This window comes from Bos indicus x Bos taurus, chromosome 28 (genome assembly GCF_003369695.1).
Source record: "Bos indicus x Bos taurus breed Angus x Brahman F1 hybrid chromosome 28, Bos_hybrid_MaternalHap_v2.0, whole genome shotgun sequence".
NCBI lineage: Eukaryota > Metazoa > Chordata > Mammalia > Artiodactyla > Bovidae > Bos > Bos indicus x Bos taurus.
The window spans coordinates 15,626,067-15,650,749 of record NC_040103.1 but is presented as its reverse complement, the minus strand read 5'-3'; the positions used below and the strand labels follow the sequence as shown (position 1 = coordinate 15,650,749).

The 24,683-nt window shown below is 40.7% G+C and overlaps 1 long non-coding RNA gene across 2 annotated transcripts in view; it reads right to left on the bottom strand.

The window, feature by feature from the left end:
• The window catches only part of LOC113885340, a 146,797-nt gene that overhangs the window by 100,246 nt on the left and 21,868 nt on the right, over nt 1-24,683 (bottom strand). For both annotated transcript variants that reach the window (XR_003509181.1, XR_003509180.1), the window contains exon 2: nt 20,929-21,014. This is a non-coding gene — a long non-coding RNA (uncharacterized LOC113885340). The remainder of the gene's footprint in view (nt 1-20,928; nt 21,015-24,683) is intronic.

Genomic DNA, 24,683 nt, shown 5'->3' with positions numbered 1-24,683 from the left:
GAAATATAAAATGGTGCAGCCACTGTGGAAAATTGTGTGAAGATTCCTTTAAAACTAAAAATAGAATTATATGACTCGGTTCCACTTCTGGGTATATGCCCAGAATAAAAAACTGGGGGACAGAGACTTCCCTGGCAGTCCAGTGGTTAAGACCTCGCCTTCCGATAAAAGGGTTGTGGGTTTGATCCTTGTTCGGGGAGCTAAGATCCCAGATGCCTCGTGGCCAAAAAAACAAACAAACAAACAAACAAACATAAAACAGAAGCAATATTGTAACAAATTCAATAAAGATTTTTTAAAAAATGGGGGACCAAAAAACACCTTCATCATCCACCCTCTTCTCTTAATTTCACTGTATTTCTTAAAATTTCCCAGATTAAGCAGCAGACAATCCACAAGCTGAATTCAGACAGGAGACATTTTAAAAAATTGGTCACCAGTATAAAATTCAGGAATCTTCAGGTATCTTTTTCTGGATCACAATCCCAAATTTGGGTGGGAAGTTTTAAAAGATGAGCTGGGATATCTTTTCATACAAGAGAGGAAAGCAGTTACAAAAGACTACTCAAGGCAGTATCAGATGACTCAGGAGGAACTTGAAGTTCAGAGGATAATGTGCAATGATGTTATCATCAACAAGAAGAACTGCAATGGACTAAAAAATCAAATGGATTCAAATTTGTGTGTCCATACTCATAATAAGACAATTAACTGATATCCATGGAAGATGCTTGGGAACCAGCTTACTATTCTGAAAATGTGTAAGTGAAAGATAAACATTCATCCTGAACAAAGTATACTGTGAAGTAGCAACCAAATAATGGATGAGAATACTCTTTATATAATTATCGTAGCTAATAAGTAAAGCTCTGTTCATTTCCAAGGCAAACCATTCAATATCACAGTAATCCAAGTCTATGCCCCAACCAGTAACGCTGAAGAAGCTGAACGGTTCTATGAAGACCTACAAGACCTTTTAGAACTAACACCCAAAAAAGATGTCCTTTTCATTATAGGGGGCTGGAATGCAAAAGTAGGAAGTCAAGAAACACCTGGAGTAACAGGCAAATTTGGCCTTGGAATACGGAATGAAGCAGGGCAAAGACTGGTAGAGTTTTGCCAAGAAAATGCACTGGTCATAACAAACACCCTCTCCCAACAACACAAGAGAAGACTCTACACGTGGACATCACCAAATGGTCAACACCGAACTCAGATTGATTATATTCTTTGCAGCCAAAGATGGAGAAGTTCTATACAGTCAGCAAAAACAAGACCAGGAGCTGACTGTGGCTCAGACCATGAACTCCTTACTGCCAAATTCAGACTTAAATTGAAGAAAGTAGGGAAAACCACTAGACCATTCAGGTATGACCTAAATCATATCCCTTATGATTATACAGTGGAAGTGAGAAATGGATTTAAGGGCCTAGATCTGATAGATAGAGTGCCGGATGAACTATGGAATGAGGTTCGTGACATTGTACAGGAGACAGGGATCAAGACCATTCCCATAGAAAAGAAATGCAAAAAAGCAAAATGGCTGTCTGGGGAGGCCTTACAAATAGCTGTGAAAAGAAGAGAAGCGAAAAGCAAAGGAGAAAAGGAAAGATACAAACATCTGAATGCAGAGTTCCAAAGAATAGCAAGAAGAGATAAGAAAGCCTTCTTCAGTGATCAATGCAAAGAAATAGAGGAAAACAATAGAATGGGAAAGACTAGAGATCTCTTCAAGAAAATCAGAGATACCAAAGGAACATTTCATGCAAAGATGGGCTTGATAAAGGACAGAAATGGGATGGACCGAACAGAAGCAGAAGATATTAAGAAGAGATGGCAAGAATACACAGAAGAACTGTACAAAAAAGATCTTCACGACCCAGATAATCACGATGGTGTGATCACTGACCTAAACCAGACATCCTGGAATGTGAAGTCAAGTGGGCCTTAGAAAGCATCACTACGAACAAAGCTAGTGGAGGTGATGGAATTCCAGTTGAGCTATTCCAAATCCTGAAAGATGATGCTGTGAAAGTGCTACACTCAATATGCCAGCAAATTTGGAAAACTCAGCAGTGGCCACAGGACTGGAAAAGGTCAGTTTTCATTCCAATCCCAAAGAAAGGCAATGCCAAAGAATGCTCAAACTACCGCTCAAACTTCCTGATGTTCAAGCTGGTTTTAGAAAAGGCAGAGGAACCAGAGATCAAATTGCCAACATCTGCTGGATCATGGAAAAAGCAAGAGAGTTCCAGAAAAACATCTATTTCTGCTTTATTGACTATGTCAAAGCCTTTGACTGTGTGGATCACAATAAACTGTGGAAAATTCTGAAAGAGATGGGACTACCAGACCACCTGACCTGCCTCTTGAGAAACCTGTATGCAGGTCAGGAAGCAACAGTTAGAACTGGACATGGAACAACAGACTGGTTCCAAATAGGAAAAGGAGTTCATCAAGGCTGTATAATGTCACCCTGCTTATATAATTTTTATGCAGAGTACATCATGAGAAACGCTGGACTGGAAGAAGCACAAGCTGGAATCAAGATTTCCGGGAGAAATATCAATCACCTCAGATATGCAGATGACACCACCCTTATGGCAGAAAGTGAAGAGGAACTCAAAAGCCTCTTGATGAAAGTGAAAGAGGAGAGTGAAAAAGTTGGCTTAAAGCTCAACATTCAGAAAACGAAGATCATGGCATCTGGGCCCATCACTTCATGGGAAGTAGATGGGGAAACAGTGGAAACAGAGTCAGACTTTATTTTTCTGGGCTCCAAAATCACTACAGATGGTGACTGCAGCCATGAAATTAAAAGACGCTTACTCCTTGGAAGGAAAGTTATGACCAACCTAGATAGCATATTCAAAAGCAGAGACATTACTTTGCCAACAAAGGTTCATCTAGTCAAGGCTATGGTTTTTCCTGTGTTCATGTTTGGATGTGAGAGTTGGACTGTGAAGAAGGCTGATCGCCAAAGAATTGATGCTTTTGAACTGTGGTGTTGGAGAAGACTCTTGAGAGTCCCTTGGACTGCAAGGAGATCCAACCAGTCCATTCTGAAGGAGATCAGCCCTGGGATTTCTTTGGAAGGAATGATGCTAAAGCTGAAACTCCAGTACTTTAGCCACCTCATGCGAAGAGGTGACTCATTGGAAAAGACTCTGATGCTGGGAGGGATTGGGGGCAAGAGGAGAAGGGGAGGACAGAGGATGAGATGGCTGGATGGCATCACTGACTCGATGGACGTGAGTCAGTGAATTCCAGGAGTTGGTGATGGACAGGGAGGCCTGGCGTGCTGCAATTCATGGGGTCGCAAAGAGTCGGACACGACTGAGCGACTGACCTGACCTGATCTGATCTGATCTGAATAAGTAAATAGGTTTATAAACACACACACATTCTCCATATATATGCATACATATAATCAATATAATAGAAAAACACCATCCTGGAATCTCCAAAAAAACTAGTTGAACCAGATATTCAATATGAATGGCTGGTAAAATTATAGAGTCATAATCATATTATGCATCTTAAGGCATAAGGAAGAAGGCAATAACACCTATTTTAGTAGGTCTACCCAAAACTTTGAGCTCAAGCTTCTATATCTGACTACTGATTTACAGAAAATAAAGAAGAAAGTTGAAATTATTAAAAGATATTTCAGGAGTATAATCAGCAAAATGCAGACTCTGGATTTATAGGACAAACATTCCAGTTTCTTTAACAAATAAATTTCAAGAAGAAAATGAAAAATAGCCATGGAGAAATATCTCCTAACACTCAACAGCACTGGGATAAAGGACAGACTTTAAGTATCAGAGAAACATATAGTCGAGCTTAGGTTTCCTCACCTGAAAAACAGTAGTTTATCTCATAGGGTTGTTGTGATTATTTAGATAATGAACATAAAACACTAGCTCATTGCCTAACTTATGGTACCTGCACAATAAACATTTTTATTATCTTCATCATTAGAAAATATGCACTGCATGGACAATTAAATGAATGGAATACATCTAATAAAAATACTGACTGTGAAGCATTCTTAGATCATGTTGGTCATGTCATTTACAAAATATTCATTGTGCACTGGAGCTGGTGCAGGAGGTATGAGAAGGAATAAAATGTGACCGCCACTCTTGCAATTTTGGCTTTTCAAAAAGAAATCATCCCTGCTTACAGTGTGTCAAAGTTCACTAACATTCTGATGGGAAGAACTTCTAGCAAGAATGTCCATCAAATGGTTGATCTTTCATATAGAACCTGACTGAGGGGTGGATAATGCTCATTGTCATGATGATTTACTCTGCATCACTGAATCATTTCAGAATTACTAATGTTTTTACAGACACTGGTACTCTTGCCTGGCTCTTTTCTACTTTTGCTCCTTCCACCTGTTCCTCTTTTCTATCCACAAGGTTTCCTTTCACTCCATATACTTCCTGAGGAGCAAAAGCCTAGGACATATTCATCTGTATGTCTTGGAAGAGAAAGAGGATAAATAAACAAGCCTGCCAGAATGTTAAGAGAACAAATACTTCCTCACTGCAGAAGAGACAACTGACCCACTTAAAGGTGAGATACAGATGACTAATGCAGTACAGACAGTTCCCACCTTATAAACACTCTGCTTACAAATGACCCAGACACACACTACTTCCCTTCCCCAGTCCCAACCCAGCAAGCTGCTATTGCCATGGAAACCTCTAGGGGCAGGAAGGGGGAAGAAACCTGAAGGTTTTAGAAAATCAGAGGGTTCAAAATAAAAGGGAAGAAATTGAGAAAAGAATAGCTTGTCTTCCCAAGCATGAACTCTGTATTATTGCCTGATTTTCTAACTATGGAGGGCCACGATTAGCAGGCAGGAATTCTGAAAAAGACAACCACTTCTGATGGGAGTTTTGGCAATAATAGTCTATTACTTTGAGGCTAACTTTTCACTAATGATACGATTCTTAACACCAGTATTTTAATCAGGGACAGAAAGGTGCTCTGACTTTGCCAGCCATAATGGTAGTCAGCATCCTAAGCACAGCATGCTCACCACTCCTAAGTACAATTCACAGCCACCACATGTACGAAACCCTAGCCACCATTTGCATGTGTAAAACAATAGAAAAAGGAGCCCCTCTTATTCTCATTCTTCCACAAAGATAGATGATATATACCTGGGACAGTCAGTAGCAAAGCCTGGCTGCTGAGGAAGGCAACAGAAGTAGGAGGGAGGGAGGTCAACATACAAAGAAGCAGCTGATCTGAAAGATGGACAGTGAAATAGAGACAGAGGGAGAGAAAAGGGCATGGGGGAGTCTGGTGAAGTCATTTTAGCTCCTAGAAGTTATTACTTCTTGGTTACATAAGACAGTCTCCTTGTGTGTGATCCACTTTGAATTGTGTTTTTTGTCCCTTATCAACAAGATCCCTGACTAACACAGCTTCATTCTCAGACCCACTCACTGGTTTCTTTGCTGCTTGTCTTCTCCCGGGTCAATCAGCATGTCGTCCCCTGGTTTCCCTGAGTTTTGATCTCTCTGCCTCAGTGCTTTGTCCCAAGGGCAGCTCCAGGAGTGATGCTGGCCAGTGTCCCTAGATTAATGTCTCTCTCCGGAGTGAGCCTGTGAGGGGTAAATGCTATTCCTGTAGGTGCAGCGCCCCTTACTAGTTGTGTGAACTGAGCCTTATTTTCCTTCCATGTTGTTAGATACATCTTGAACAGTACCAAACGTAATTTCAAATATTTAATAATTTTTGAAAAAAAGTGCAGATAAACTGTAAGAGTAAAAAATAAAAACCTGGGTTCTAAATATATGCATTGGAAGAATAAGTTGAACAATAGAGTATTTTGTGTAACTAGTGTGCACTTGTTTCATTCCACATCTTTAGTTGAAGTTTTTGCCAATTTTATTTCAATGTGTAGTCATTTCCTAGAAATCACATGACCTAGAATCTTTTTAAAAAAAAATTTTTTTTTGTTTTATTACGAGGAGGGAAAACACTAAAAAACAAATCTTGTTTAATTCCACCTTCCTAAGTATTTCCTTCCAAATTGTATCTAATGTATTCATATTTTTCCATAGGTGAAATCACAGTGATATAACTTTGTCTTTTTGCTTCCTCACTTATATTAATAAAGTCTTTCTACATGCCTGATCTTCATCAATAAGTATATAAGTAATATAACTATATATATATCTCTAATTTAATAATTCTAGCTATTCCTTCCAGTAGATATAACTGATATGACATATCTAATTTATATTCTCCATCTGTTGGACATCTTCATTTTTTCCCAAATAGATTATGAATGCTGGAATGAAAAGTGGGATTACTGGGTCAAAACTCTACAAGCAACTCTTGCCATTTTATGTAAAATTACCCAAAGAATTTTCCTGAGTTATCCCACCACCAGCAAGTGTGGGGATATGTGTATGGATGTTTCGTTTGTAATAGAGGAGATCCTGTCTTTGATATTGTATTATTTTTCTTTTCTTATGGAATATGTTACCATTTAATGGACACCATATAAATTAAAATCTGAATTTCAGAAAGACAATAATTAAGACCAAAGAAAGGAAACAAAAATAAAGCTTGCAAGTATGTAAAATTTCTATTTCTGAATCTCTTTTAAATTAACAATATTAACCTATACTGTTTATTATTTCTTTCCATCTTTTAACCTCATCATTTGTTGAATTGTGAACCATTGCAAACATTGTTGAAGTCTGAGACTCACTCATTCTTTTTATTTTTTTAACTATTTTATATTGGATTATAGCCTGATTGGGGCTTCCCTGGTAGCTCAGCTGGTGAAGAATCCGCCTGGAATGGAGGAGACCCTAGTTCGATTCTTGGGTCAGGAAGGTCCCTGAAGAAGGGATAGGCTACCCACTCCAGTATTCTTGTGTTTCCCTGATGGCTCAGCTGGTAAAGAATCTGCTTGCAATGCAGGAGACCTGGGTTCAACCCCTGGGTTGGGAAGATCTCCTGGAGAAGGGCATGGAAACCCACTCCAGTATTCTTGCCTGGAGAATCCCCATGGACAGAGGACCCTGGCAGGCTGCAGTCCATGGGGTCACAGAGTTGGACACAACTGAGCGACTAAGCACAGCACAGTATATAGCTTGGTTAACAAAGTTGTGATCATTTCAGGTGGACAGCAAAGAGACTTAGTCATACATATACATGTATCCATTCTCCCCCCAAATCTCCTCCCATCCAGGCTGCCACATAACATTGACCAGGGTTCCCTGTGCTATACAGCATGACCTTGGTTATTCATTTTAAATATAACAGTGTACATATCAATCCCAAACTCTCCAACTATCCTCTCCCCCATCCTTCACCACTGGTAAGATAAATACCTTTCCCTCTTTTAGACATCATAACTTATAAAGAAGAAGGTAATTTTGCACATACATACTATCCTTTCAATAAGGACTCTTGTTTCATGGAGTATTAAAATAAGGATGCAAATTTGTCATTTTATGAAACTGTGAATGTGTTAGTTGTTCAGTTGTGCCCAACTCTTTGTGACCCCATGGACTGTAGCCCACCAGGCTCCTCTGTCCATGGAATTCTCCATGGACAAGGCAAGAATACTGTAGTGAGTTTCCATTTCCTTCTCCAGGGGATCTTCCTACCCAGGTATGGAACTCAGGTCTCCTGCACTGCAGGCGGATTCTTTACTGCCTGAGCCACCAGGGAAGCCCACTCTTCCCAAGAAGGAGGTATACTTTACAAAAGACAAAACCGTAAGTAACCAAAAAAAAAAAAAAAAGGTAAAAGTCATAGAAGGGAAAACCTAGAGGTTTCCTTTGAGAGGTTTTACAGAGTCACAAAGAAGAGGGATTAAAATTTATGAACCAATATAATCCAAAAATTTCCCATGTTTTTCTGACACTTTACACATCTACCTTCTCTTTTCCAAATTTGAACCTTGTATCCAAGCTGTAAAGCTCCAGGTTGCTTTACTGAGGAAGCAGTAATAGGCTGAGGTGGGTTATACGGTCCTTGGATGTGGGCTCTGGAACAATCTTTAACGTTGGAATTCTGCCAAGAATGAGGAACAGCTCTGGGCTAGACTTAGGACAATGAAGAGTGAGACGACAGACACATTAAACAGTTGTGGTCAGACTGCAAAGACTAGAAGTCCTAAAATAGACTGGATGCAAACTTGAGAGACAGTTTTCAACTCTTTGCTCGTTTATCAGAGAAATGTACATAGATGTCATAAAAGTAATAAGGTGCCACATATCTACTGATATAAGGATCATATTCCAAATGCCATCCTCTAAAGTTTTGGATTTAAACTATTCACCCACAGGTTTTTGTAAAAAAAAAAAAAAAAAAAGCAAAATAAAGATTTAAAAAAACTTTCTAGTTCAAACTAGTCTACACTGCAGGTTATTGAGGGGTAATGTATGCGAAGGACTGAGTGCATTCAACCCATCATTCATTCAACAAGTTTTTATTGAGACCTATTAGAAGTGAGAAATTCAGTAATGAATACGTAAGGTCCTTTCCTTCTGGGCACATACACTTTCAGAGGTAAAACAAGATGGGGCAGACTAATACCTACAATTAAATGAAACTAATATATATAACAAATGTAATAATAGAAAATTGCATCAAGTCCCTGAAGAAACACACAAGAAACTGAGACAGAGAATGACAAACTTGAAGTGAGGAGACTCTAAACAAGAAACGGCTCTTTGAACTTATGGTTACCACGGGGGAAAGTGGGCAAGGATAAATTGGGAGATTGGGACTGACATATACAACTACGATGTATAAAACAGATAACTAATATGGACTTACTGTGTAGCACAGGGAACTCTACTCAATACCCTAATGATCAAATGAAAAGAAATCAAAAAGAATGGATATATGCATGATTGATTCACTTTGCTGTATACCGGAAACTAACACAACATCGTAAATCAACTATACTCCAATAAAAATTAATTTAAAAAAAAAGAAAAGAAATGGCTCTTTGCACTTTGTCGTGTCTATCATTTTAAAGATCTGTGCCAGTCCTTCCCTTCTTCCTCTAGCCTTGACCAAACTACAGCTGCCACAATGTTCTGTTGGGGGTCAGGGCAGGGTGCCCCCAAAAATGCCACAATGGCAGAGTGATTATTTTTAATTAAAGTTACTTAAGAAATAAATGGCCAATGCCAGAGGGACACTCTGACCCTCATTTCTGTCTCCCTGAAAGCAGGAAATAAATCTGTCATGTCGAAGGTACACTCCCTGCATCTGGAGGTAGAAGGACATGCTTATTGCCAGAGAGAGGGATCTCAGGTTAAGAAGCCTGTAGAAACGAACCTTGTTCTTTAACTGACTACCCCAAGCCCAAACTGTTCAGATTCTTTACTAATTGAGCACTCAAAGCCTAAATTTCTTTTATCAATTCTTGGTGAATTTCTTTTATCAATTATTGAATTTCATCAATTCCTCACAAATTTATTGTTTAAAAAAGTGAAGTCGCTCAGTCGTGTCCAACTCTTTGCGACCCCATGGACTGTAGCCTACCAGGCTCCTCCGTCCATGGGATTCTCCAGGCAAGAGTAGTGGAGTAGGGTGCCATTGCCTTCTCCAGGGGATCTTCCTGACCCAGGGATCGAACCCAGGTCTCCCACATTCCAGGCAGACGTTTTAACCTCTGAGCTTCCTGCTTCGGCCACTTTCTGAGTTCTATTTCTACAGGGTCTCCATGCACACAAATTAAAATGTGTTTCTTTTTCTCTTGATAATCTGTCTTGTGTCAGTCTTCGAATCCAGGTTACTAGTCCAGCCAGGAGAACTGGAGCAGAGTAGAGGGGGACAGTTCCCCTCCTTACATACACACACACAGTCACACATACTCACTCCTCTTTTCTGATGACCCCAAGAAGAATCCAAGACTTGGCTTAGGATTATGAGTTTAGAAACCCCTGCTTTAAAGAAACTGCATGCCACAGGTATTCCTAGTAGCCCCAAATGAGACTTGGTTATTGGAACTGCAGCTTGACATTTTTTTCCAATCACCAGGTTCATCTCTCATATCCTCGTAACCAAAAAAGCTAAGGCACAACCAGCATTTGAAAGAAAGAATAGCTGACTTTAGACACAATGAAAGAAAAACTTATGGGTGGGAAAGCAGCATCGGCATTCATGTGTGTTGAAGCCAAAATACTTTCTCCAGCACTGCTGTCTATATTGACTTTCCTCCAGGGAAAGTCAGTATCTATGACCGCTATCAACATGGACAGTGCAGAAGTGGCTCTCCTGAGGTTAGAAACAGTCTAACTCTAGTTCTCAATACAGTCTTCACTAACTCAAAAGAAATTAGATAAATCCTATCTTGGAATCTGCACCTCGAGGCAGCTTTCTGCTTCCCTGGTGGCTCAGAAGGTAAAATCATCTGCTTGCAATGCTGGAGACCCAGGTTCAATCCCTGGGTCAGAAAGATCCCCTGGAGAAGGAAACGGCAACCCACTCCAGGACTCTTGCCTGGAAAATTCCATGGATGGAGGAACCTTGTAGGCTATAGTCCATAGGGTCGCAAAGAGTTGGACACAACTGAGTGACTTCACTTTCACTTTTTATCTTGGAATTTGGACCTCGAGGCAGCTTTCTGCAAGTCTCTGAAGAGAGGCGTAGGAGTCCTAGCAGTGGGGAATCACACCAGCAAAACATATCTCACCCGGGATCTCAGGGGGAGGAGGAGGTGGAGCAAGTTCCAACTGTGCTGCCCACGCACTCCCACCCTTGTGCTTAATTAATGTGTGAGGGCAGGCATACATCGATTTCTAGAACGGCCTTCTTGTCTTAAATGAAAACATGGAGCATTTTTAAATGGAGCATGAGTCATGCTCCAGTTCTAGAGTTCTGCTCCAAGGTACAGGCCTTAATTTTTCATTTTGGCAAAACTTCAGATACAATGAAGTCAAGGAAACGAGCTCAAAAATGCCAAAGCACTTTGTTGGATCTTTCTGACCACTGCTTCAAGAAACACATATGAATTCTCCTTAACTAGACTCATTTGAGATCATTTAACCGTAAAGAGAAAGCAAATGAATAAAGTTTTGTTTTTAAATAATACAGTCATCAGGAAAGAATTGAAGTTGATCATATTAACTTCCTGGAGTGCTGGCTAAAAGTAGGATTCACTCCTGAGTTCCTATATGGCCTGATAAATCCATTGAATACAAAATCCATGTCTTAATTCAAACAAATAAATGCGAAAGTGTGATGTTTGAGGTCTTAGCACATAGTTAGGAGAGGTCTTAGTGGCAGCTTCTGCCCTCACACCTAGACAAGTTTTTTAACTCAATCTATGTAAGGTTAGCACTTAGCTGGTTGAGAGTGTTAATTACGCCTCTGCCACTGACATAACCTTCATGGTCATTTGTAGGCTATGTGTAGAATGGACAATCAGAGAGAGATTCTGGGTCAGTTAATAGACAATGGAAAGAGAAGAAATTTAATTTTGTATCTGGGGAATAAAAACACAATTAAGAAGAAATTTTTTAGTGTGTTATTCCCAAGCAAAGCAGCCACCCCAGAGGTGCCTGGCCCACAGTTGCCAGAGCATCTGCAACTTGTGTCTTGGACCACATGGGTGGGTGCTGAAGAGCCCATATGGGAAGATGCTCATTGCCTGTATGGTAAGCAAATGGTAGGTGGACTGTCTTCCAACTGCCTTTTAACTGATACAAACTCCTGAATCCGGTGGGCAATGTAATCCACGAGAAAGGCAGAGGGGCACTGAGGAAGAACTAAGCACTTCCTACATGCTGATAATAATAATGATAATACACTGCTATGAATCAACATCTGAGATTAAATGAATGTATTTGTATTCATAGCTAACTCTAGTTCCTAATTGACTTGTTGCCCTCATATTAAGAGCCATGTCATGCAGAGACTTTTCCTCTCTGTCATTAAAGTTGAGCAATGAGGCTTAGTGGTATAAGCAAAGCCCTCTAGACAAGAAGATGAAGGAGAAAGTCTGCTCCAATCAGAACCTGGAGATCACGGTTAGGCATGGTTGGGGAGGGGAGGGGAAGTAAGCTATGTGACCCATGAACTGACCTTGACAAACAGGGCAGAGGATTATTACACAGCTTTGAATAAAAGGCCAAAATCAGAGTAGTTTTTTACCCACTACCCATGTGGAATCCTGGAATGAGGCATATGTTCAGGGGATCCTGTCAATCTCTGGTGAGGGGCTGGGCAAAGGAGGACAGGCAGTGCTCTTTGCTCCCTACGGTCTGGCCCATGGTGTGCACAGAAATTTCCCCTGCGCCCCAGTGAGGGTCTGGAGAGAGACTGGGAGGATCACAGGACTGGCCAAGGCCTGGAGTTGGAAAAGACCCTCAGTGACAGGTGGCACAGCAGCAGCGGATCCCCTTGTTCACCAAAAGATCAAATGAAACTAGTTTTCCTGTAATGAATGCCATTCAGACCAAACCATCCATCCCATGGCAAAACAAGTTAAGACAGAGAACATGTAAACGTGCCCTATCACCAGGAAACCTCATAAGCTTTTCCCCTACACAGAGAAACCATCTATGAGATAATAGAAATTTTATATATTACCAGTTTCTGGCACAGGGCTCCCCAAACCCTGGTAATCTCCTAAGTGCTAAGAGTATTAGGAGTGTCTTTTCTTCTAATATTTGATCTCTAACCCCACCTCCTTGACACAGGGCTCCTAAATCCCCTGGGAATTTTCTGGGTGACAGCAGTGTTTTTTGTTCTACTGAGGTGACTTTAAGTGGGTCCTTGAATAGAGGCCAGTCACCAGAAAGACCAAGCTATGATTAGAAGCTTGGAATTTTCAGTCCCAATCCCCATTCTCCGGGGCTGGAAATGGAGTTAATGATAGATCACACTTACACAATGAAGCCTCCATAAAAATCTCAAAAGCATGGGATTTGGAGAGCTACCAAGTTGGTGAACCCTAGAAAGTGCTGGGAGAGTGGCAGGCCAGAAGGGTGTACTTCCCACACACCTCGGCCTATGCGTGCTTCTCTCCCATCTGAATGTTCACCTGTAGCCCTCATCATATCCTTTTATAATAAACTGGTAAACACTAACTAAACTCTTTTCCTGGTTCCTGTGAGCCACTCCTGCAAACTAATGAAACCCAAACAGGGAGTCATAGTAACCTCTGATTTATAGTAGATGGATCAGAAATACAGGGGATAACATAGACTTGCGATTGGCTTCGAAAGTAAGGTAGGAGCTGTCTAGTGGGACCGAGCCCTTAACCTGGAGGATGTGATGCTGTCTCCAGGTTGATGATGATAGAATTAAATTGTAGGACACCCAGATGATGCTGCAGAGAATTGCTTGTGTGTGGGGAAATATGTGTGTGGGGGGTGGGGGATGTCCACACACATCTTTTGTCAGAAGTGATGTGAGAGTAAAAGAGAGGAAGACAGGTTTTCTTTACACCATCTTTGGAAAAAATAAGGGCAGGAGCCAAGTGCCCCCATTACCAAGATGGACCTCTAAGTATTTCCTGGGAAGCCTTTTAAAACAAAAAGACAACGTAGTTTCTTCTACCCGCCTAGAGCAGCCCTCTGCTGCCTAGCAAGTGGTTATGAAAGATCTCATATAGGAAGTAAAGAAGCTACACTTTCTTGGACATCTGGTAGAATGTGTAAATTTGCTACCCTGGTATCATAGCTAACATTTATTAAGTTATTAAGTGTTACTACAGGCCTGGTACCACGCAAAGTGTTTCACAAACCTTATTTTACTTAATCTTCACTCTGAATAAGTACTATTATTATCCCCTTTTACAGCTGAAGAAAGAGAGGCAGAAAAAGATTAAGTAACTTTCTCAAAGTCTGTGGTGGAGTGAGGATTTGAATTCAAGCACTCAGATGGAGAACCCATATTCTTAACCCTTTTTTTTTGGTATGTTCTTAAAAAACCTTCCTTTTATATAACATCTATGTCAAAGAGCTTCCTATGTAGCTCTCCATTTACTTGACTAAGAACAATTCTGAAATTATATTGTTTGATGACAAAAGGAGGCTACCAGGAAATCTGGAGAGAGTGACCTTATGTACATGAATTTTGTGTACATTCTTATACTCAGAGAATTAGCTGGAATGATATTCACTGAAATATTTAAATTGTTGACCCTGGATTATAGGATTTGAAGTGAGTTTTAAATTCTTCTTTATTATTTCCTGATTAATTAAAATTTTATAAGATTATGGCTTCACTTTTAAGTAGAAGGCTTCATTTTTAAGTAAAAAAATACTCTTAAGTTTGCATTAATCAAGAGAGAACTGGCTTCACTATAATAACAAATCCTCAACTCTCAGTTGCTTATTAGCACATGCCATTTCTTTCTTTTTTGCTAAAGATCTGGCAGCTCTACAGGGAAGCTTCCATTTGAATGGTAGCTCAGTAGTCAAGTCTGCTTCTATCTTAGAGTTCCACCATTTCAACCCTTATGGAGGGAGGGGATTACAGAGAATAAGGAATTTACACCTGCTGTTACATGTCTCCATCGGCCCAGAACCAATTCCATGGCCCCACTTAAACTGCAAGAGGTAGGAAGTGCCCCAGAATGAGAGAACTGAACATAACAAATGCAAGTAATCTCTATCGTAAGGTGATTTCCATTTTGAAGACCATAAAAACAGAGTATGGCCTCTAGAACCCAGGCTGCCTGGGTTCATATCCCAACTTAGACAGTTAATGACTATATGACTTTGAGCAAGCTATTCAACTTCATTGTGCCTCAGAGTGTTATCCAGTGAGGATAACAGGTTGTTGTTCGTATTAGATGAGGTTATACACTGCTAGGCACAAAAATTGTTCACAAAAATGACCAGGATAACCTATCCCAGGGCACATATGTGCCCACTTGCAATGTGATTTTCCACTCCTCTCATAAAAATGTAGTTTATCTCCCTGCCCTTGGATCTGGGTTGCACCTGTAACTTGCTTTGACCAATAGAATGTGGTGGAAGTGATGTTGGGACTTCTAAGCCTAGAACTTAATCAGCCTTAAAGCTTTTGCTCTCACCTCTTGGAATTCTTCCCTGAAATTCCCATGTGAAGAAGCCCAGTCTAGTCTACTAGAGGATGAAAGATCAACAGAGGAGACACAAGCTGTCCCGGTTGAGGCCCCCTTAGACCCCCCAGCTAACAGCTACCACCAAGTGCCAGACATTTGAGAGGGGACAATCAGGCCATTAGCGTGGACAGATAATTTGTAGTCACATACACAACCATAGGCAAGAAAGGCAGAAAAACCATCAGGATGGACCAAACCCAAACAGCTGACTCAGAGAATGATGAGTATAAATAAAATGTTTGTTACTTTGAACCACTAAGTGTAGCACAACATCTGTCTTAGCTCCATCACACTGCTTAGCACAGCACCTGGAGCACAGTAAGTATTTAATAGCAAGTGGTGTTATCATTATCTTCATCTAATTTAAAGCTCATAATAGTTATATAAGGAAGCTAGAACAGACAATTTCTAATCTCATTGCATAGATGAGGAAATGAAGGATAAGAGATGGCAAATGGTTTGTCCAATATGCAGAGTCCTTAGGAAGTCAATTGAGCATTTAAGACTCGACCCTGTGAACGCTTCTCCAGAACCTGCCTATTCTCCACCAGTAAACCCCTTCATGAACAGGAGCAAGCGACAGTGGAAGATTTTCTCCTACAGTTTTCCGATTACTAACTTCCCACCAGAGTGCACAATCGGCCTCCCAGTGCCCAAGTCTTTCCTGCTGATGATCTAAAGAATCAGAATAAACTTGTCATCCTGATCCTGAGAAAAAGTAATTTTTTTTTAATGGCAAAGAAAATTATTTCCTTGGAGGAGAGTTGGAAAAGATAACCTTCTCTGTGAAATCAGAAATGATTTCAAGGGGGCTTCCTTGGTGGTCCAGTGGTTAAGCGCCCACTTTGCAGTGCAAGGGACACAGATGTGATCCCTGGTCTGGGAAAATTCCACATACCGTGGACACAACTAAGTCCATGCACCACAACTGCTGAGCCCGCGCTCTAAAGCCTGTGTGCCACAACAAGGAAACCCCCGCAATGAGAAGCCTGTGCACTGCAATTATAGAGTAGCCCCCACTTGCTCAACTAGAAAAATCCTGCGTAGCAATGAAGACCCACCAAGCCAAATAAATAAATAAATCTTCCAAAAAAAAAAAAAAAATGAGATTGGTGGGGAATCCATGTGCCTGATTCAGCAGTGATCAAAATTTTCTCAGAATGATTCCCACCACCTTTTAGTGACAGACCCCACTGACCTGTCTGTCAATCACAGATATTTACAAGTCCCTAAACCTAACAGCTCCCCACCAACTCCTGCAGAAAGTTTTTTGGTCATGACTGTATCTCAGTTATTTTTAAAGTTTCTTGCTCTTTCACAGGTAAATGATGAGTTCTATACCATTGAGCTGACAGAGATTTATTTCTTCTGTATGTAAACATTTCTAATCCTTCCACCTCCCCAAAGTCGAACTGCAAACATAACTAACTCATCTCTTTCCTTTCTTCCCTCATGAAAAATTCATCAGCAAGTCATGTTTGTCCTTACCTTCACATTCTACCCGAAGTCCATCTACTTCTCACCATCTCTACTATGACAGCCGCTCATTTCTCACTTGAACCAGAACAATAGGCTTCCAACTGGTCTCCCTGCTTGCACACTCTATAATAATAGTGTCCAGCAGAACTTTCTGCGGTGCTGAAAAAATTCTATGTCTACATTGTCCAATATGGTTGCCATTAGCCACATGTAGCTATTTAAATCTGTCTGGTTCAACTGCAGAATTAAATTTTAATTTAAACATGAGTAGCCACTTAGAGTTAGTGGTAACAATACTGGACAGTACAAATAAATAACACTCTGCAAATCACACAATTTACCTGCTTAATATCTTTCACTGCAATTAAAATAAAATATAAAGTCCCTGCCTGGCCCACAGGGTCTGTCATGGTCTGGCCTCTGCCTACCTTCTCCCCCTAGCTCAATACACTCCAGGCCCAAGTCAAGTTCAGCCAGACTCTCAAATACATCACGTTCACTATCTCTGGCATTTGCGCTCCTTCTTCCATGGATCCTCACATAATCAACTGCTCCTTCTCATTCAAATTCCTGCTCAAATTTTACCTCTTCAGAGAGCCTTCTCTGGCAGCATCCCTGCTGCTGCTGCTGCTAAGTCACTTCAGTCATATCCGACTCTGTGCGACCCCATAGATGGCAGCCCACCAGGCTCCCCGTCCCTGGGATTCTCCAGGCGAGAACACTGGAGTGGGTTGCCATTTCCTTCTCCAATGCATGAAAGTGAAAGTGAAGTCGCTCAGTCGTGTCCGACTCCTAGCAACCCCATGGACTGCAGCCTACCAGGCCCCTCTGTCCATGGGATTTTCCAGGCAAGATACTGGAGTGGGTTGCCATTGCATCCCTAGTCTGTCCTAAATCCTATCACATTTAACACATTGTAAGAAACACAACATTTATCATAAACTGAAACAATTTGTTTCCATGTATTTGTTTTTCAGTTTGATTGTGTCCTCTAGAAAAAAAAAAAAAAGGCCATTTGTTTATCACTCTCCTAGTGTCTTGAATGAATCAGGGACCCATTAGGTGACAGTCCAGTAGTCAGTGTTTCTTAGAAACGGAGAGAATTACATGTTGTTTTTTCTATGTCTGAACAATTATTGACCACAGGCAACTGTCCTAAAACTGGGCCCTAACCGATGGGCTCAGAATTACTCTGGGAGGTATGAGAGCTGTGGAAATCATTTAGCCTTTCTTTCTCTTTCTCCATAAGATTCTATTTCGTCTCACTGATGACAAAAGAAATGATCTCTAGTGAGAACGAAATGATGGAGCTATTTGAAATTCTCCCACCTCTCTGAACACAGTGAATGTGAATGAACGATCTCAGGAAAAGTCCTCACAAAGCTAGTTGCTCACTGACCACCTTTTGGGAAGAATTATGGATTGACCACAGCATTAAGGGGTAAGGCCCATAGAAACTAATGAAGCTTTCAAGGTAAGCCCATGCTATTGGAATGAGGAACTGCTGAGACTCAAATCTGCATCTCAGCACTAACTCACCTGCAAGCTCTTTGATTTCCTGAAAGATCTTTCATGAGGATACCCATGCTTACTAAACCTTTCTTGACCTAGTCCAGACTGAGGATGAAACCAAAAAGCCTAGGGATTTAGCATTTTAGTCATACTTTCACATGTCAGTACCTTTAAGGTAGGCTCACCCAGAGTGATCATGAAGTAGTTAAACAGCAAAATCTCTGAATTCTAGTCAGTGAAGAATGTCTGAGATAGAATATCATAGGGTCAGGACTTCTGTGTGAAGAGGGGGACATTTCTAGGCAAAGACTCATCATTCATTCATTTCCTTCAATAAACATTTAGGAAGCTCCTGCTGTGTGCCAGTAACTTAGGAGAGGGATGGGGTAACAGAGACAAATACAATGAAGCCTATGGTTTTTGACCTGGGACAATGCCCCATCACTTTTCTGATATCAGATAAGCCCTCCCCCAGAGCCACAGGGCTGGCTGACAACAGGGCACCACGCCCCTGTCCTCAGTCAGAGGAATTTTTATTGGGGACAAATAGAAAAGGCTGCCATTTGTCTCTGGGGACACCTTTCTGGAAACCCAGTACCATCATGGCTAAATTGTCCATCATGTGGAAGAACACTGTCTGCAGTAGGAGGCAAGGAAGCCATTACAGAGACTGAAGTAAAGGGAGGGAGAAGGAGTGGGAGGAGGCTAAGAGGGAGACCACTGGGAACTGTGTGCCACTCGGATCCAGTCACGTCAAATACCAGCACCACCCCTCCCTTTTTAAAAATCCCTATCATGATCTTGAGCCCATAAATCCTGCCCTCCCCAGCATGCACAGTTTTCTTTTCCCTTATACTGATTTCAGCCACCTGCAGCTGAGAGAATTTAGATAAACTCAGAGACTATGAGGAGGTCAATTTAGTAGCCGAGCAACCATATATATAAATAATTGCAGAATTATAATTACATAAATGTAATTGTATATAAATTATGTAGGCAAAATACAATACACAGTCACTGCACAGAAGAGAGAATGATCAACTCTGCTTGGATGGTTCCCAGTCCATCAGCCAGGGCTTGGTTTATTCCTTTTTAGGGAATTCAGTAAATGCTAAGTCACAGATAAACAGCACACAGTTGCACTCTTACTCAAGACAGGATTTGTGACACCATATTCAAGCCTAGAAGAGCACAAATCTGCCAAGCTGAGGAACTGCAAAAGATGCAAATGGAATAGTATTAGAAAAATACATACCTATGGTTCAACAGACGTGGTCTACTTGGTGTGGCAGATTAGAGACACACACATTCTTTCCTACTCATCCTAGTGAGAGGTGGGGTCTAATTCCCCTCCTCTGGATGGGCCTTCCTGACTTGCCTAATCAATAAAAAGCAGTAGAAGTGATGTTCTAGAGAGCTTAGGTCATAAATGGTTGTTGTTTTATGCCACTAAGTTCTGAGATGATCTGTTAGGTAGCAATAGATAACCAAAACACTTCCCATAGGAGGAGAGTGCATGTTATGTTGGAGATAAAACTAGAAAAACTGGCAGATCCTGGAGGGTTTGGATTTTATCTAACAAATCTTGAGGGATCATGAAACACTTGCCTTCTTGAACAATCATTTCAGACAGGATTATGGAGACTGGATTGGAGGTGAACCAATCCAGAGTGAGGGACACCAGTTACCGATAACTACAGTCATCTAAGCAAGAGGTGAGGAGGACCTGGCCTGAAACACTAACAATGGGATCTGAAAGGAAAGAGTAGAAACAGGACGTTATACGTAGGCAGAAACCGGGTGCCTACATATCGATTAGATGAGAAGCTTAAAGGCGGAAGGCAAACATCAAGGTTTGGATGACTGAAGTTGCCATTAGCCACGTAAAAAGCTATAGGAGGATGACATGATTAAGACTTCAGTTTTTGACATAATTAACTTGAGGGAATCTGAATGGAGATACCTACTAGACACTGAGGTCACAAGAGCAATTAAATACTCACGTACACAATGTTTTGTTCAGTGTCTATCTTTCCCAGCTAGATTTCGAGCAGAGATTATTTTCCTTACTGATCACTAAATACTCAGCACCTGACTGCCAGTGTGTCTAGGGTAGAGCCAGCTTTCAAATAATATTTGTTGAACTAATGAATCAATGAAATGAAGTCCAGCAGGGGACTCGAATCACCATGATTCTCAACTTTAAATATTGAACTTATCTGGATACCTTTCAAAGTCACTGATGCTTGGGTTACCCCCCTCCACATCCCAGAGGTTCTGGGATTAAACTGGTTTTGGCTGTGGCCTTGGATTAGCACTTTTGAGACTACCCAACCGACTTTGATGAACAGTCATACCGGATGCACAGATCTGGGCAGAATCCGCATACCAACAGCTATGACTTTAAAGTTGTTCCTGTCCCAGCAAAAAGCTAAGGTGGACTATAAAACTCTAATATAAAATTACTTCCCACGTTTCTGTCCACAAAACACAGAGTAGAGGAGCAAAAAAATCAGAGCTCTTAGCAGGAATCCAGGAGGCAGTAGCAAACATTTTGCCATGTGACGGTTAAAGGAACTAAAACCTCCTTAAATTTCAAAATTACACAGAATTATACAGTAGATAATAGAAACAGCATTAGCCAGACACATAGAAACCACAGAAATATGGTTCTGGGCTTCAAACAATACCTTTAAAGAAAATGAAAGAAAATTCACACAGTGGAAGAAACAAAACTCTATCTGGTAAGGGGCTTGTATCCTGAAAACAAACCTTACAACTCAATATTGAGAAGAAAAGTAACCTAATTTTAAAAATAAGCAAATAGTTTCACCTACCTTCTGTATTATAATGACTCCTTTCATCCATATCTCCAGCCCAGATCACTCCTTGGAGCCTTTCAGGACACCTCCAGTAGGATAGTCTGTGAGACAAATAAAAACTTACAGACCCCAAACTGAATTAACTATGGGTCCCCACCAACCTGTCCATCTCATAGTCTTGAGTTATCTTCTGTCCCCTCTCTTCTCTCATCTCCTATATCCATCAATCACTGAGTCTTACTCAATTATGCTCAGAATGACCCACAGTGCCCCCCCTCCATTGGCTTCTATGCAGAAGTTCACCTTTTTTCTCCCTTTTCCCCTAGTCAGCTCCTACTGGCTGACCGTAAAGGTTCAGTCATCATGCTTCGTGAAAGAAAGCCTTCCTTGAGGTCCCCGTGGCTGTCCCAGAAGGCCAAGGAGGAGTCCCTGCGCTGCGTTTCTTGATTCAGTATGTTATGCTTTATAGCATTCTTGGTATCCTTTTTAAAGCTTGGGCTTTTTTTCCAGTTGATTTCCCTCACTGGACTAAAAACTCCCTAAAGACAGAATCTGTTTCATTCATTGTGTGCCTCCATTACACATAGCACCACAAGCCCGGCATACAGTCATTCTTGAACTCAGTTTCAAGGAAGACTGGAAATAAAGTCCATATTAGTTAAATGTGAGCGCTCATATGTAAAAGTCTTCCCAAAGTGTGCTCCACGAAATGGTACTTCTTTGGAGGTGGGAGGAAATATGCTCAAATGAGTTTGAGAAACAAAAGACACTGTTTTCTTGCTCTTGAAGATTCACAGTGTTTTCTAGCATATCAAATACTATGAGAAATCCTTCAATACAGAAGTCCTTTTAAATTTTTCATCTGGCTTCCCAAGCATATTGAACACGGGGTCATTTGTTAATATTCTATAGAGCTGTTGATCTGCCACTTCTCTTAGAATGCCAGACCAGGTCGTCACATCCTTCTTTTGGAGAAAATTTTCCCTTCTGCCTAGATCAGAAATGTGTAACATTTTTCTTTCAAGGATCAGAGAATATTTTAGATCTGGCCACATATGTCCATATCACATATTCTTCTTTGTTCACTTTTTCCCCCTCCAATTCTTTAAAAATGAAAAAAAAGAAAAAACGTTCTTTGCTCAATGGCCTGTGTGCTAGAAGATGATAGTTACCCACAAATGTCCCAGATTCTATCATTTTTTACCACTCTTTTGGCCACAGTTATTTATTTGGTCTTGAGATGGGTACATAATCCCAGTTGTGACAATTAGAATCTTTTCATGGAAAAATTAGACTATGACTAAGAAACATCTGATTGCTCTTTTAAAATGAAGAGAGGCAACTTAAGAATAATTAGCAATAACTGTGTTCTGCCGTGTGGCATGAAAATAGAAGGCCAGACCTTGATAAGTGATAAGAATGAGGCAACTGAGAAGGAGATATAAACAGAGGATAGAGAATTTCCAGGGTATTTTATAGTACCCAGGGTTTGTGTTCAGTCTTTCCTGTGCTTCACAAGTGGCTTCTGTCATATGCAACCAAGAGATCTAATAAATTCACTTTGAGAAATTAGAAAAAGAAAATAGGGAAAAGATTTCAACAGACATTTCTCCAAAGAAGAACATGCACATAGTCAATAAACATAAAAAAGAAGCTCAACATCATTAGTCATCATGTAAACACAAATCAAAACTGCAATGAGATACCATTTCACAAATGTTAGGATTGCTAAAACAAAATAATAACAACAAAACAACAAGTTGGGCAAAATTGCTGAGAAATTAGAGCCATTATATATTGCTAGCAGCAATATAAAATGATATCAGCCACTTTTGAAAACAGTTTCACAAAACGTTAAACACAGAGTTTCTAAATGACTCAGCAGTTCCATTCCCAGGTATCAACACAAGAGAAATTAATGTTTTATGCAAAAACTAGTACTTAAATTTGTTCATAGCAGCAAATTCATAACAGCCAAAAAGTGAAAACAATCTAACTGTCTACCAGCGAGTCAATGGATAAATAAAATGTAGTATATATCTATAATGAAACAACATTCAGCAATTAAAAAGGAAAAAGCAGATTTTTAGAGCAATGAAAATTCTCTGTATGATTTTATAATGATGGATATATGTCAATATGTTGTTGTTGTTCAGTTGCTAAGTCATGTCCAGCTTTTTGCAACCCCTTGGACTGCAGCATGCCAGGATTCCCTGTCCTCCACTATCTCCCAGAGTTTGCTCAAGTTTATGTTTATTCAGTCGGTAATGCTATCCAACCATCTGTCAGTATACATGTGTCCAAACCCAGAGAATGTACAGCAGCAAAAGTGAACCTATAAAGGATGGATAACTCTGGGTGATTATGTGTCAATATAGGTCCATCCCTGGTAACATTGTACAATGTACAAAAGGACAATGGTACAACACACCAAATTACCATTCTGGTGAGTAACGCTGATAATACAGGGAGACTATCCATGTATGGGAGCAGGAGATATATGAGAAAACTATCTTCCTCTCAATTATGTTGTGAAACTAAAACTTCTCTAAAAAGTAAAATCTTTAAAAAAATACAGAGTTGATAAATTAGATATTTGGGATTACTAAACTGACAACTTTGGGGCTCCAAAATCACTGCAGATGGTGACTGCAGTCATGAAATTAAAAGACGCTTACTCCTTGGAAGGAAAGTTATGACCAACCTAGACAGCATATTGAAAAGCAGAGACATTACTTTGCCAACAAAGGTCCGTCTAGTCAAGGCTATGGTTTTTCCAGTGGTCATGTATAGATGTGAGAATTGGACTGTGAAGAAGGCAAGAATTGATGCTTTTGAACTGTGGTGTTAGAGAAGACTCTTGAGAGTCCCTTGGACTGCAAGGAGATCCAACCACTCCATTCTAGAGGAGATCAGTCCTGGGTGTTCTTTGGAAGGAATAATGCTAAAGCTGAAACTCCAGTACTTTGGCCACCTCACGAGAAGAGTTGACTCATTGGAAAAGACTCTGATGCTGGGAGGGATTGGGGGCAGGAGAAGAAGGGGACGACAGAGGATGAGATGGCTGGATGGCATCACCGACTCGATGGACGTGAGTCTGAGTGAACTCCGGGAATTGGTGATGGACAGGGAAGCCTGGTGTGCTGCGATTCATGGGGTCGCAAAGAGTCGGACATGACTGAGCAACTGAACTGAACTGAACCGAAAACTAAAATGGACTGGAATGGGCGAATTTAACTGCAATAGATGACCATTATATCTACTACTGTGGGCAAGAATCCCTTAGAAGAAATGGACTAGCCATCACAGTCAAAAAGAGAGTCCAAAATGCAATACTTGGATGCAATCTCAAAAACAACAAAATGATCTCTGTTCGTTTCCAAGGCAAACCACTCAATACCACAGTAATCCAAGTCTATGCCCTGACCGTAATGCTGAAGAAGCTGAAACTGAATGGTTCTCTGAAGACATACAAGACCTTCTAGAACTAACACCCCAAAAAGATGTCCTTTTCATTATAGGGGACTGGAACGCAAGAGTAGGAAGTCAAGAAACACCTGGAGTAATAGGCAAATTTGGCCCTGGAGTACAGAATGAAGCAGGGCAAAGCTAATAGTTTTGCCAAGAGAACGCACTATTTATAGCAAACACCCTCTTCCAACAACACAAGAGAAGACTCTACACATGGACATCACCAGATGGTCAAGACCAGGAGCTGACTGTGGCTCAGATCATGAACTCCTTATTGCCAAATTCAGACTGAAATTGAA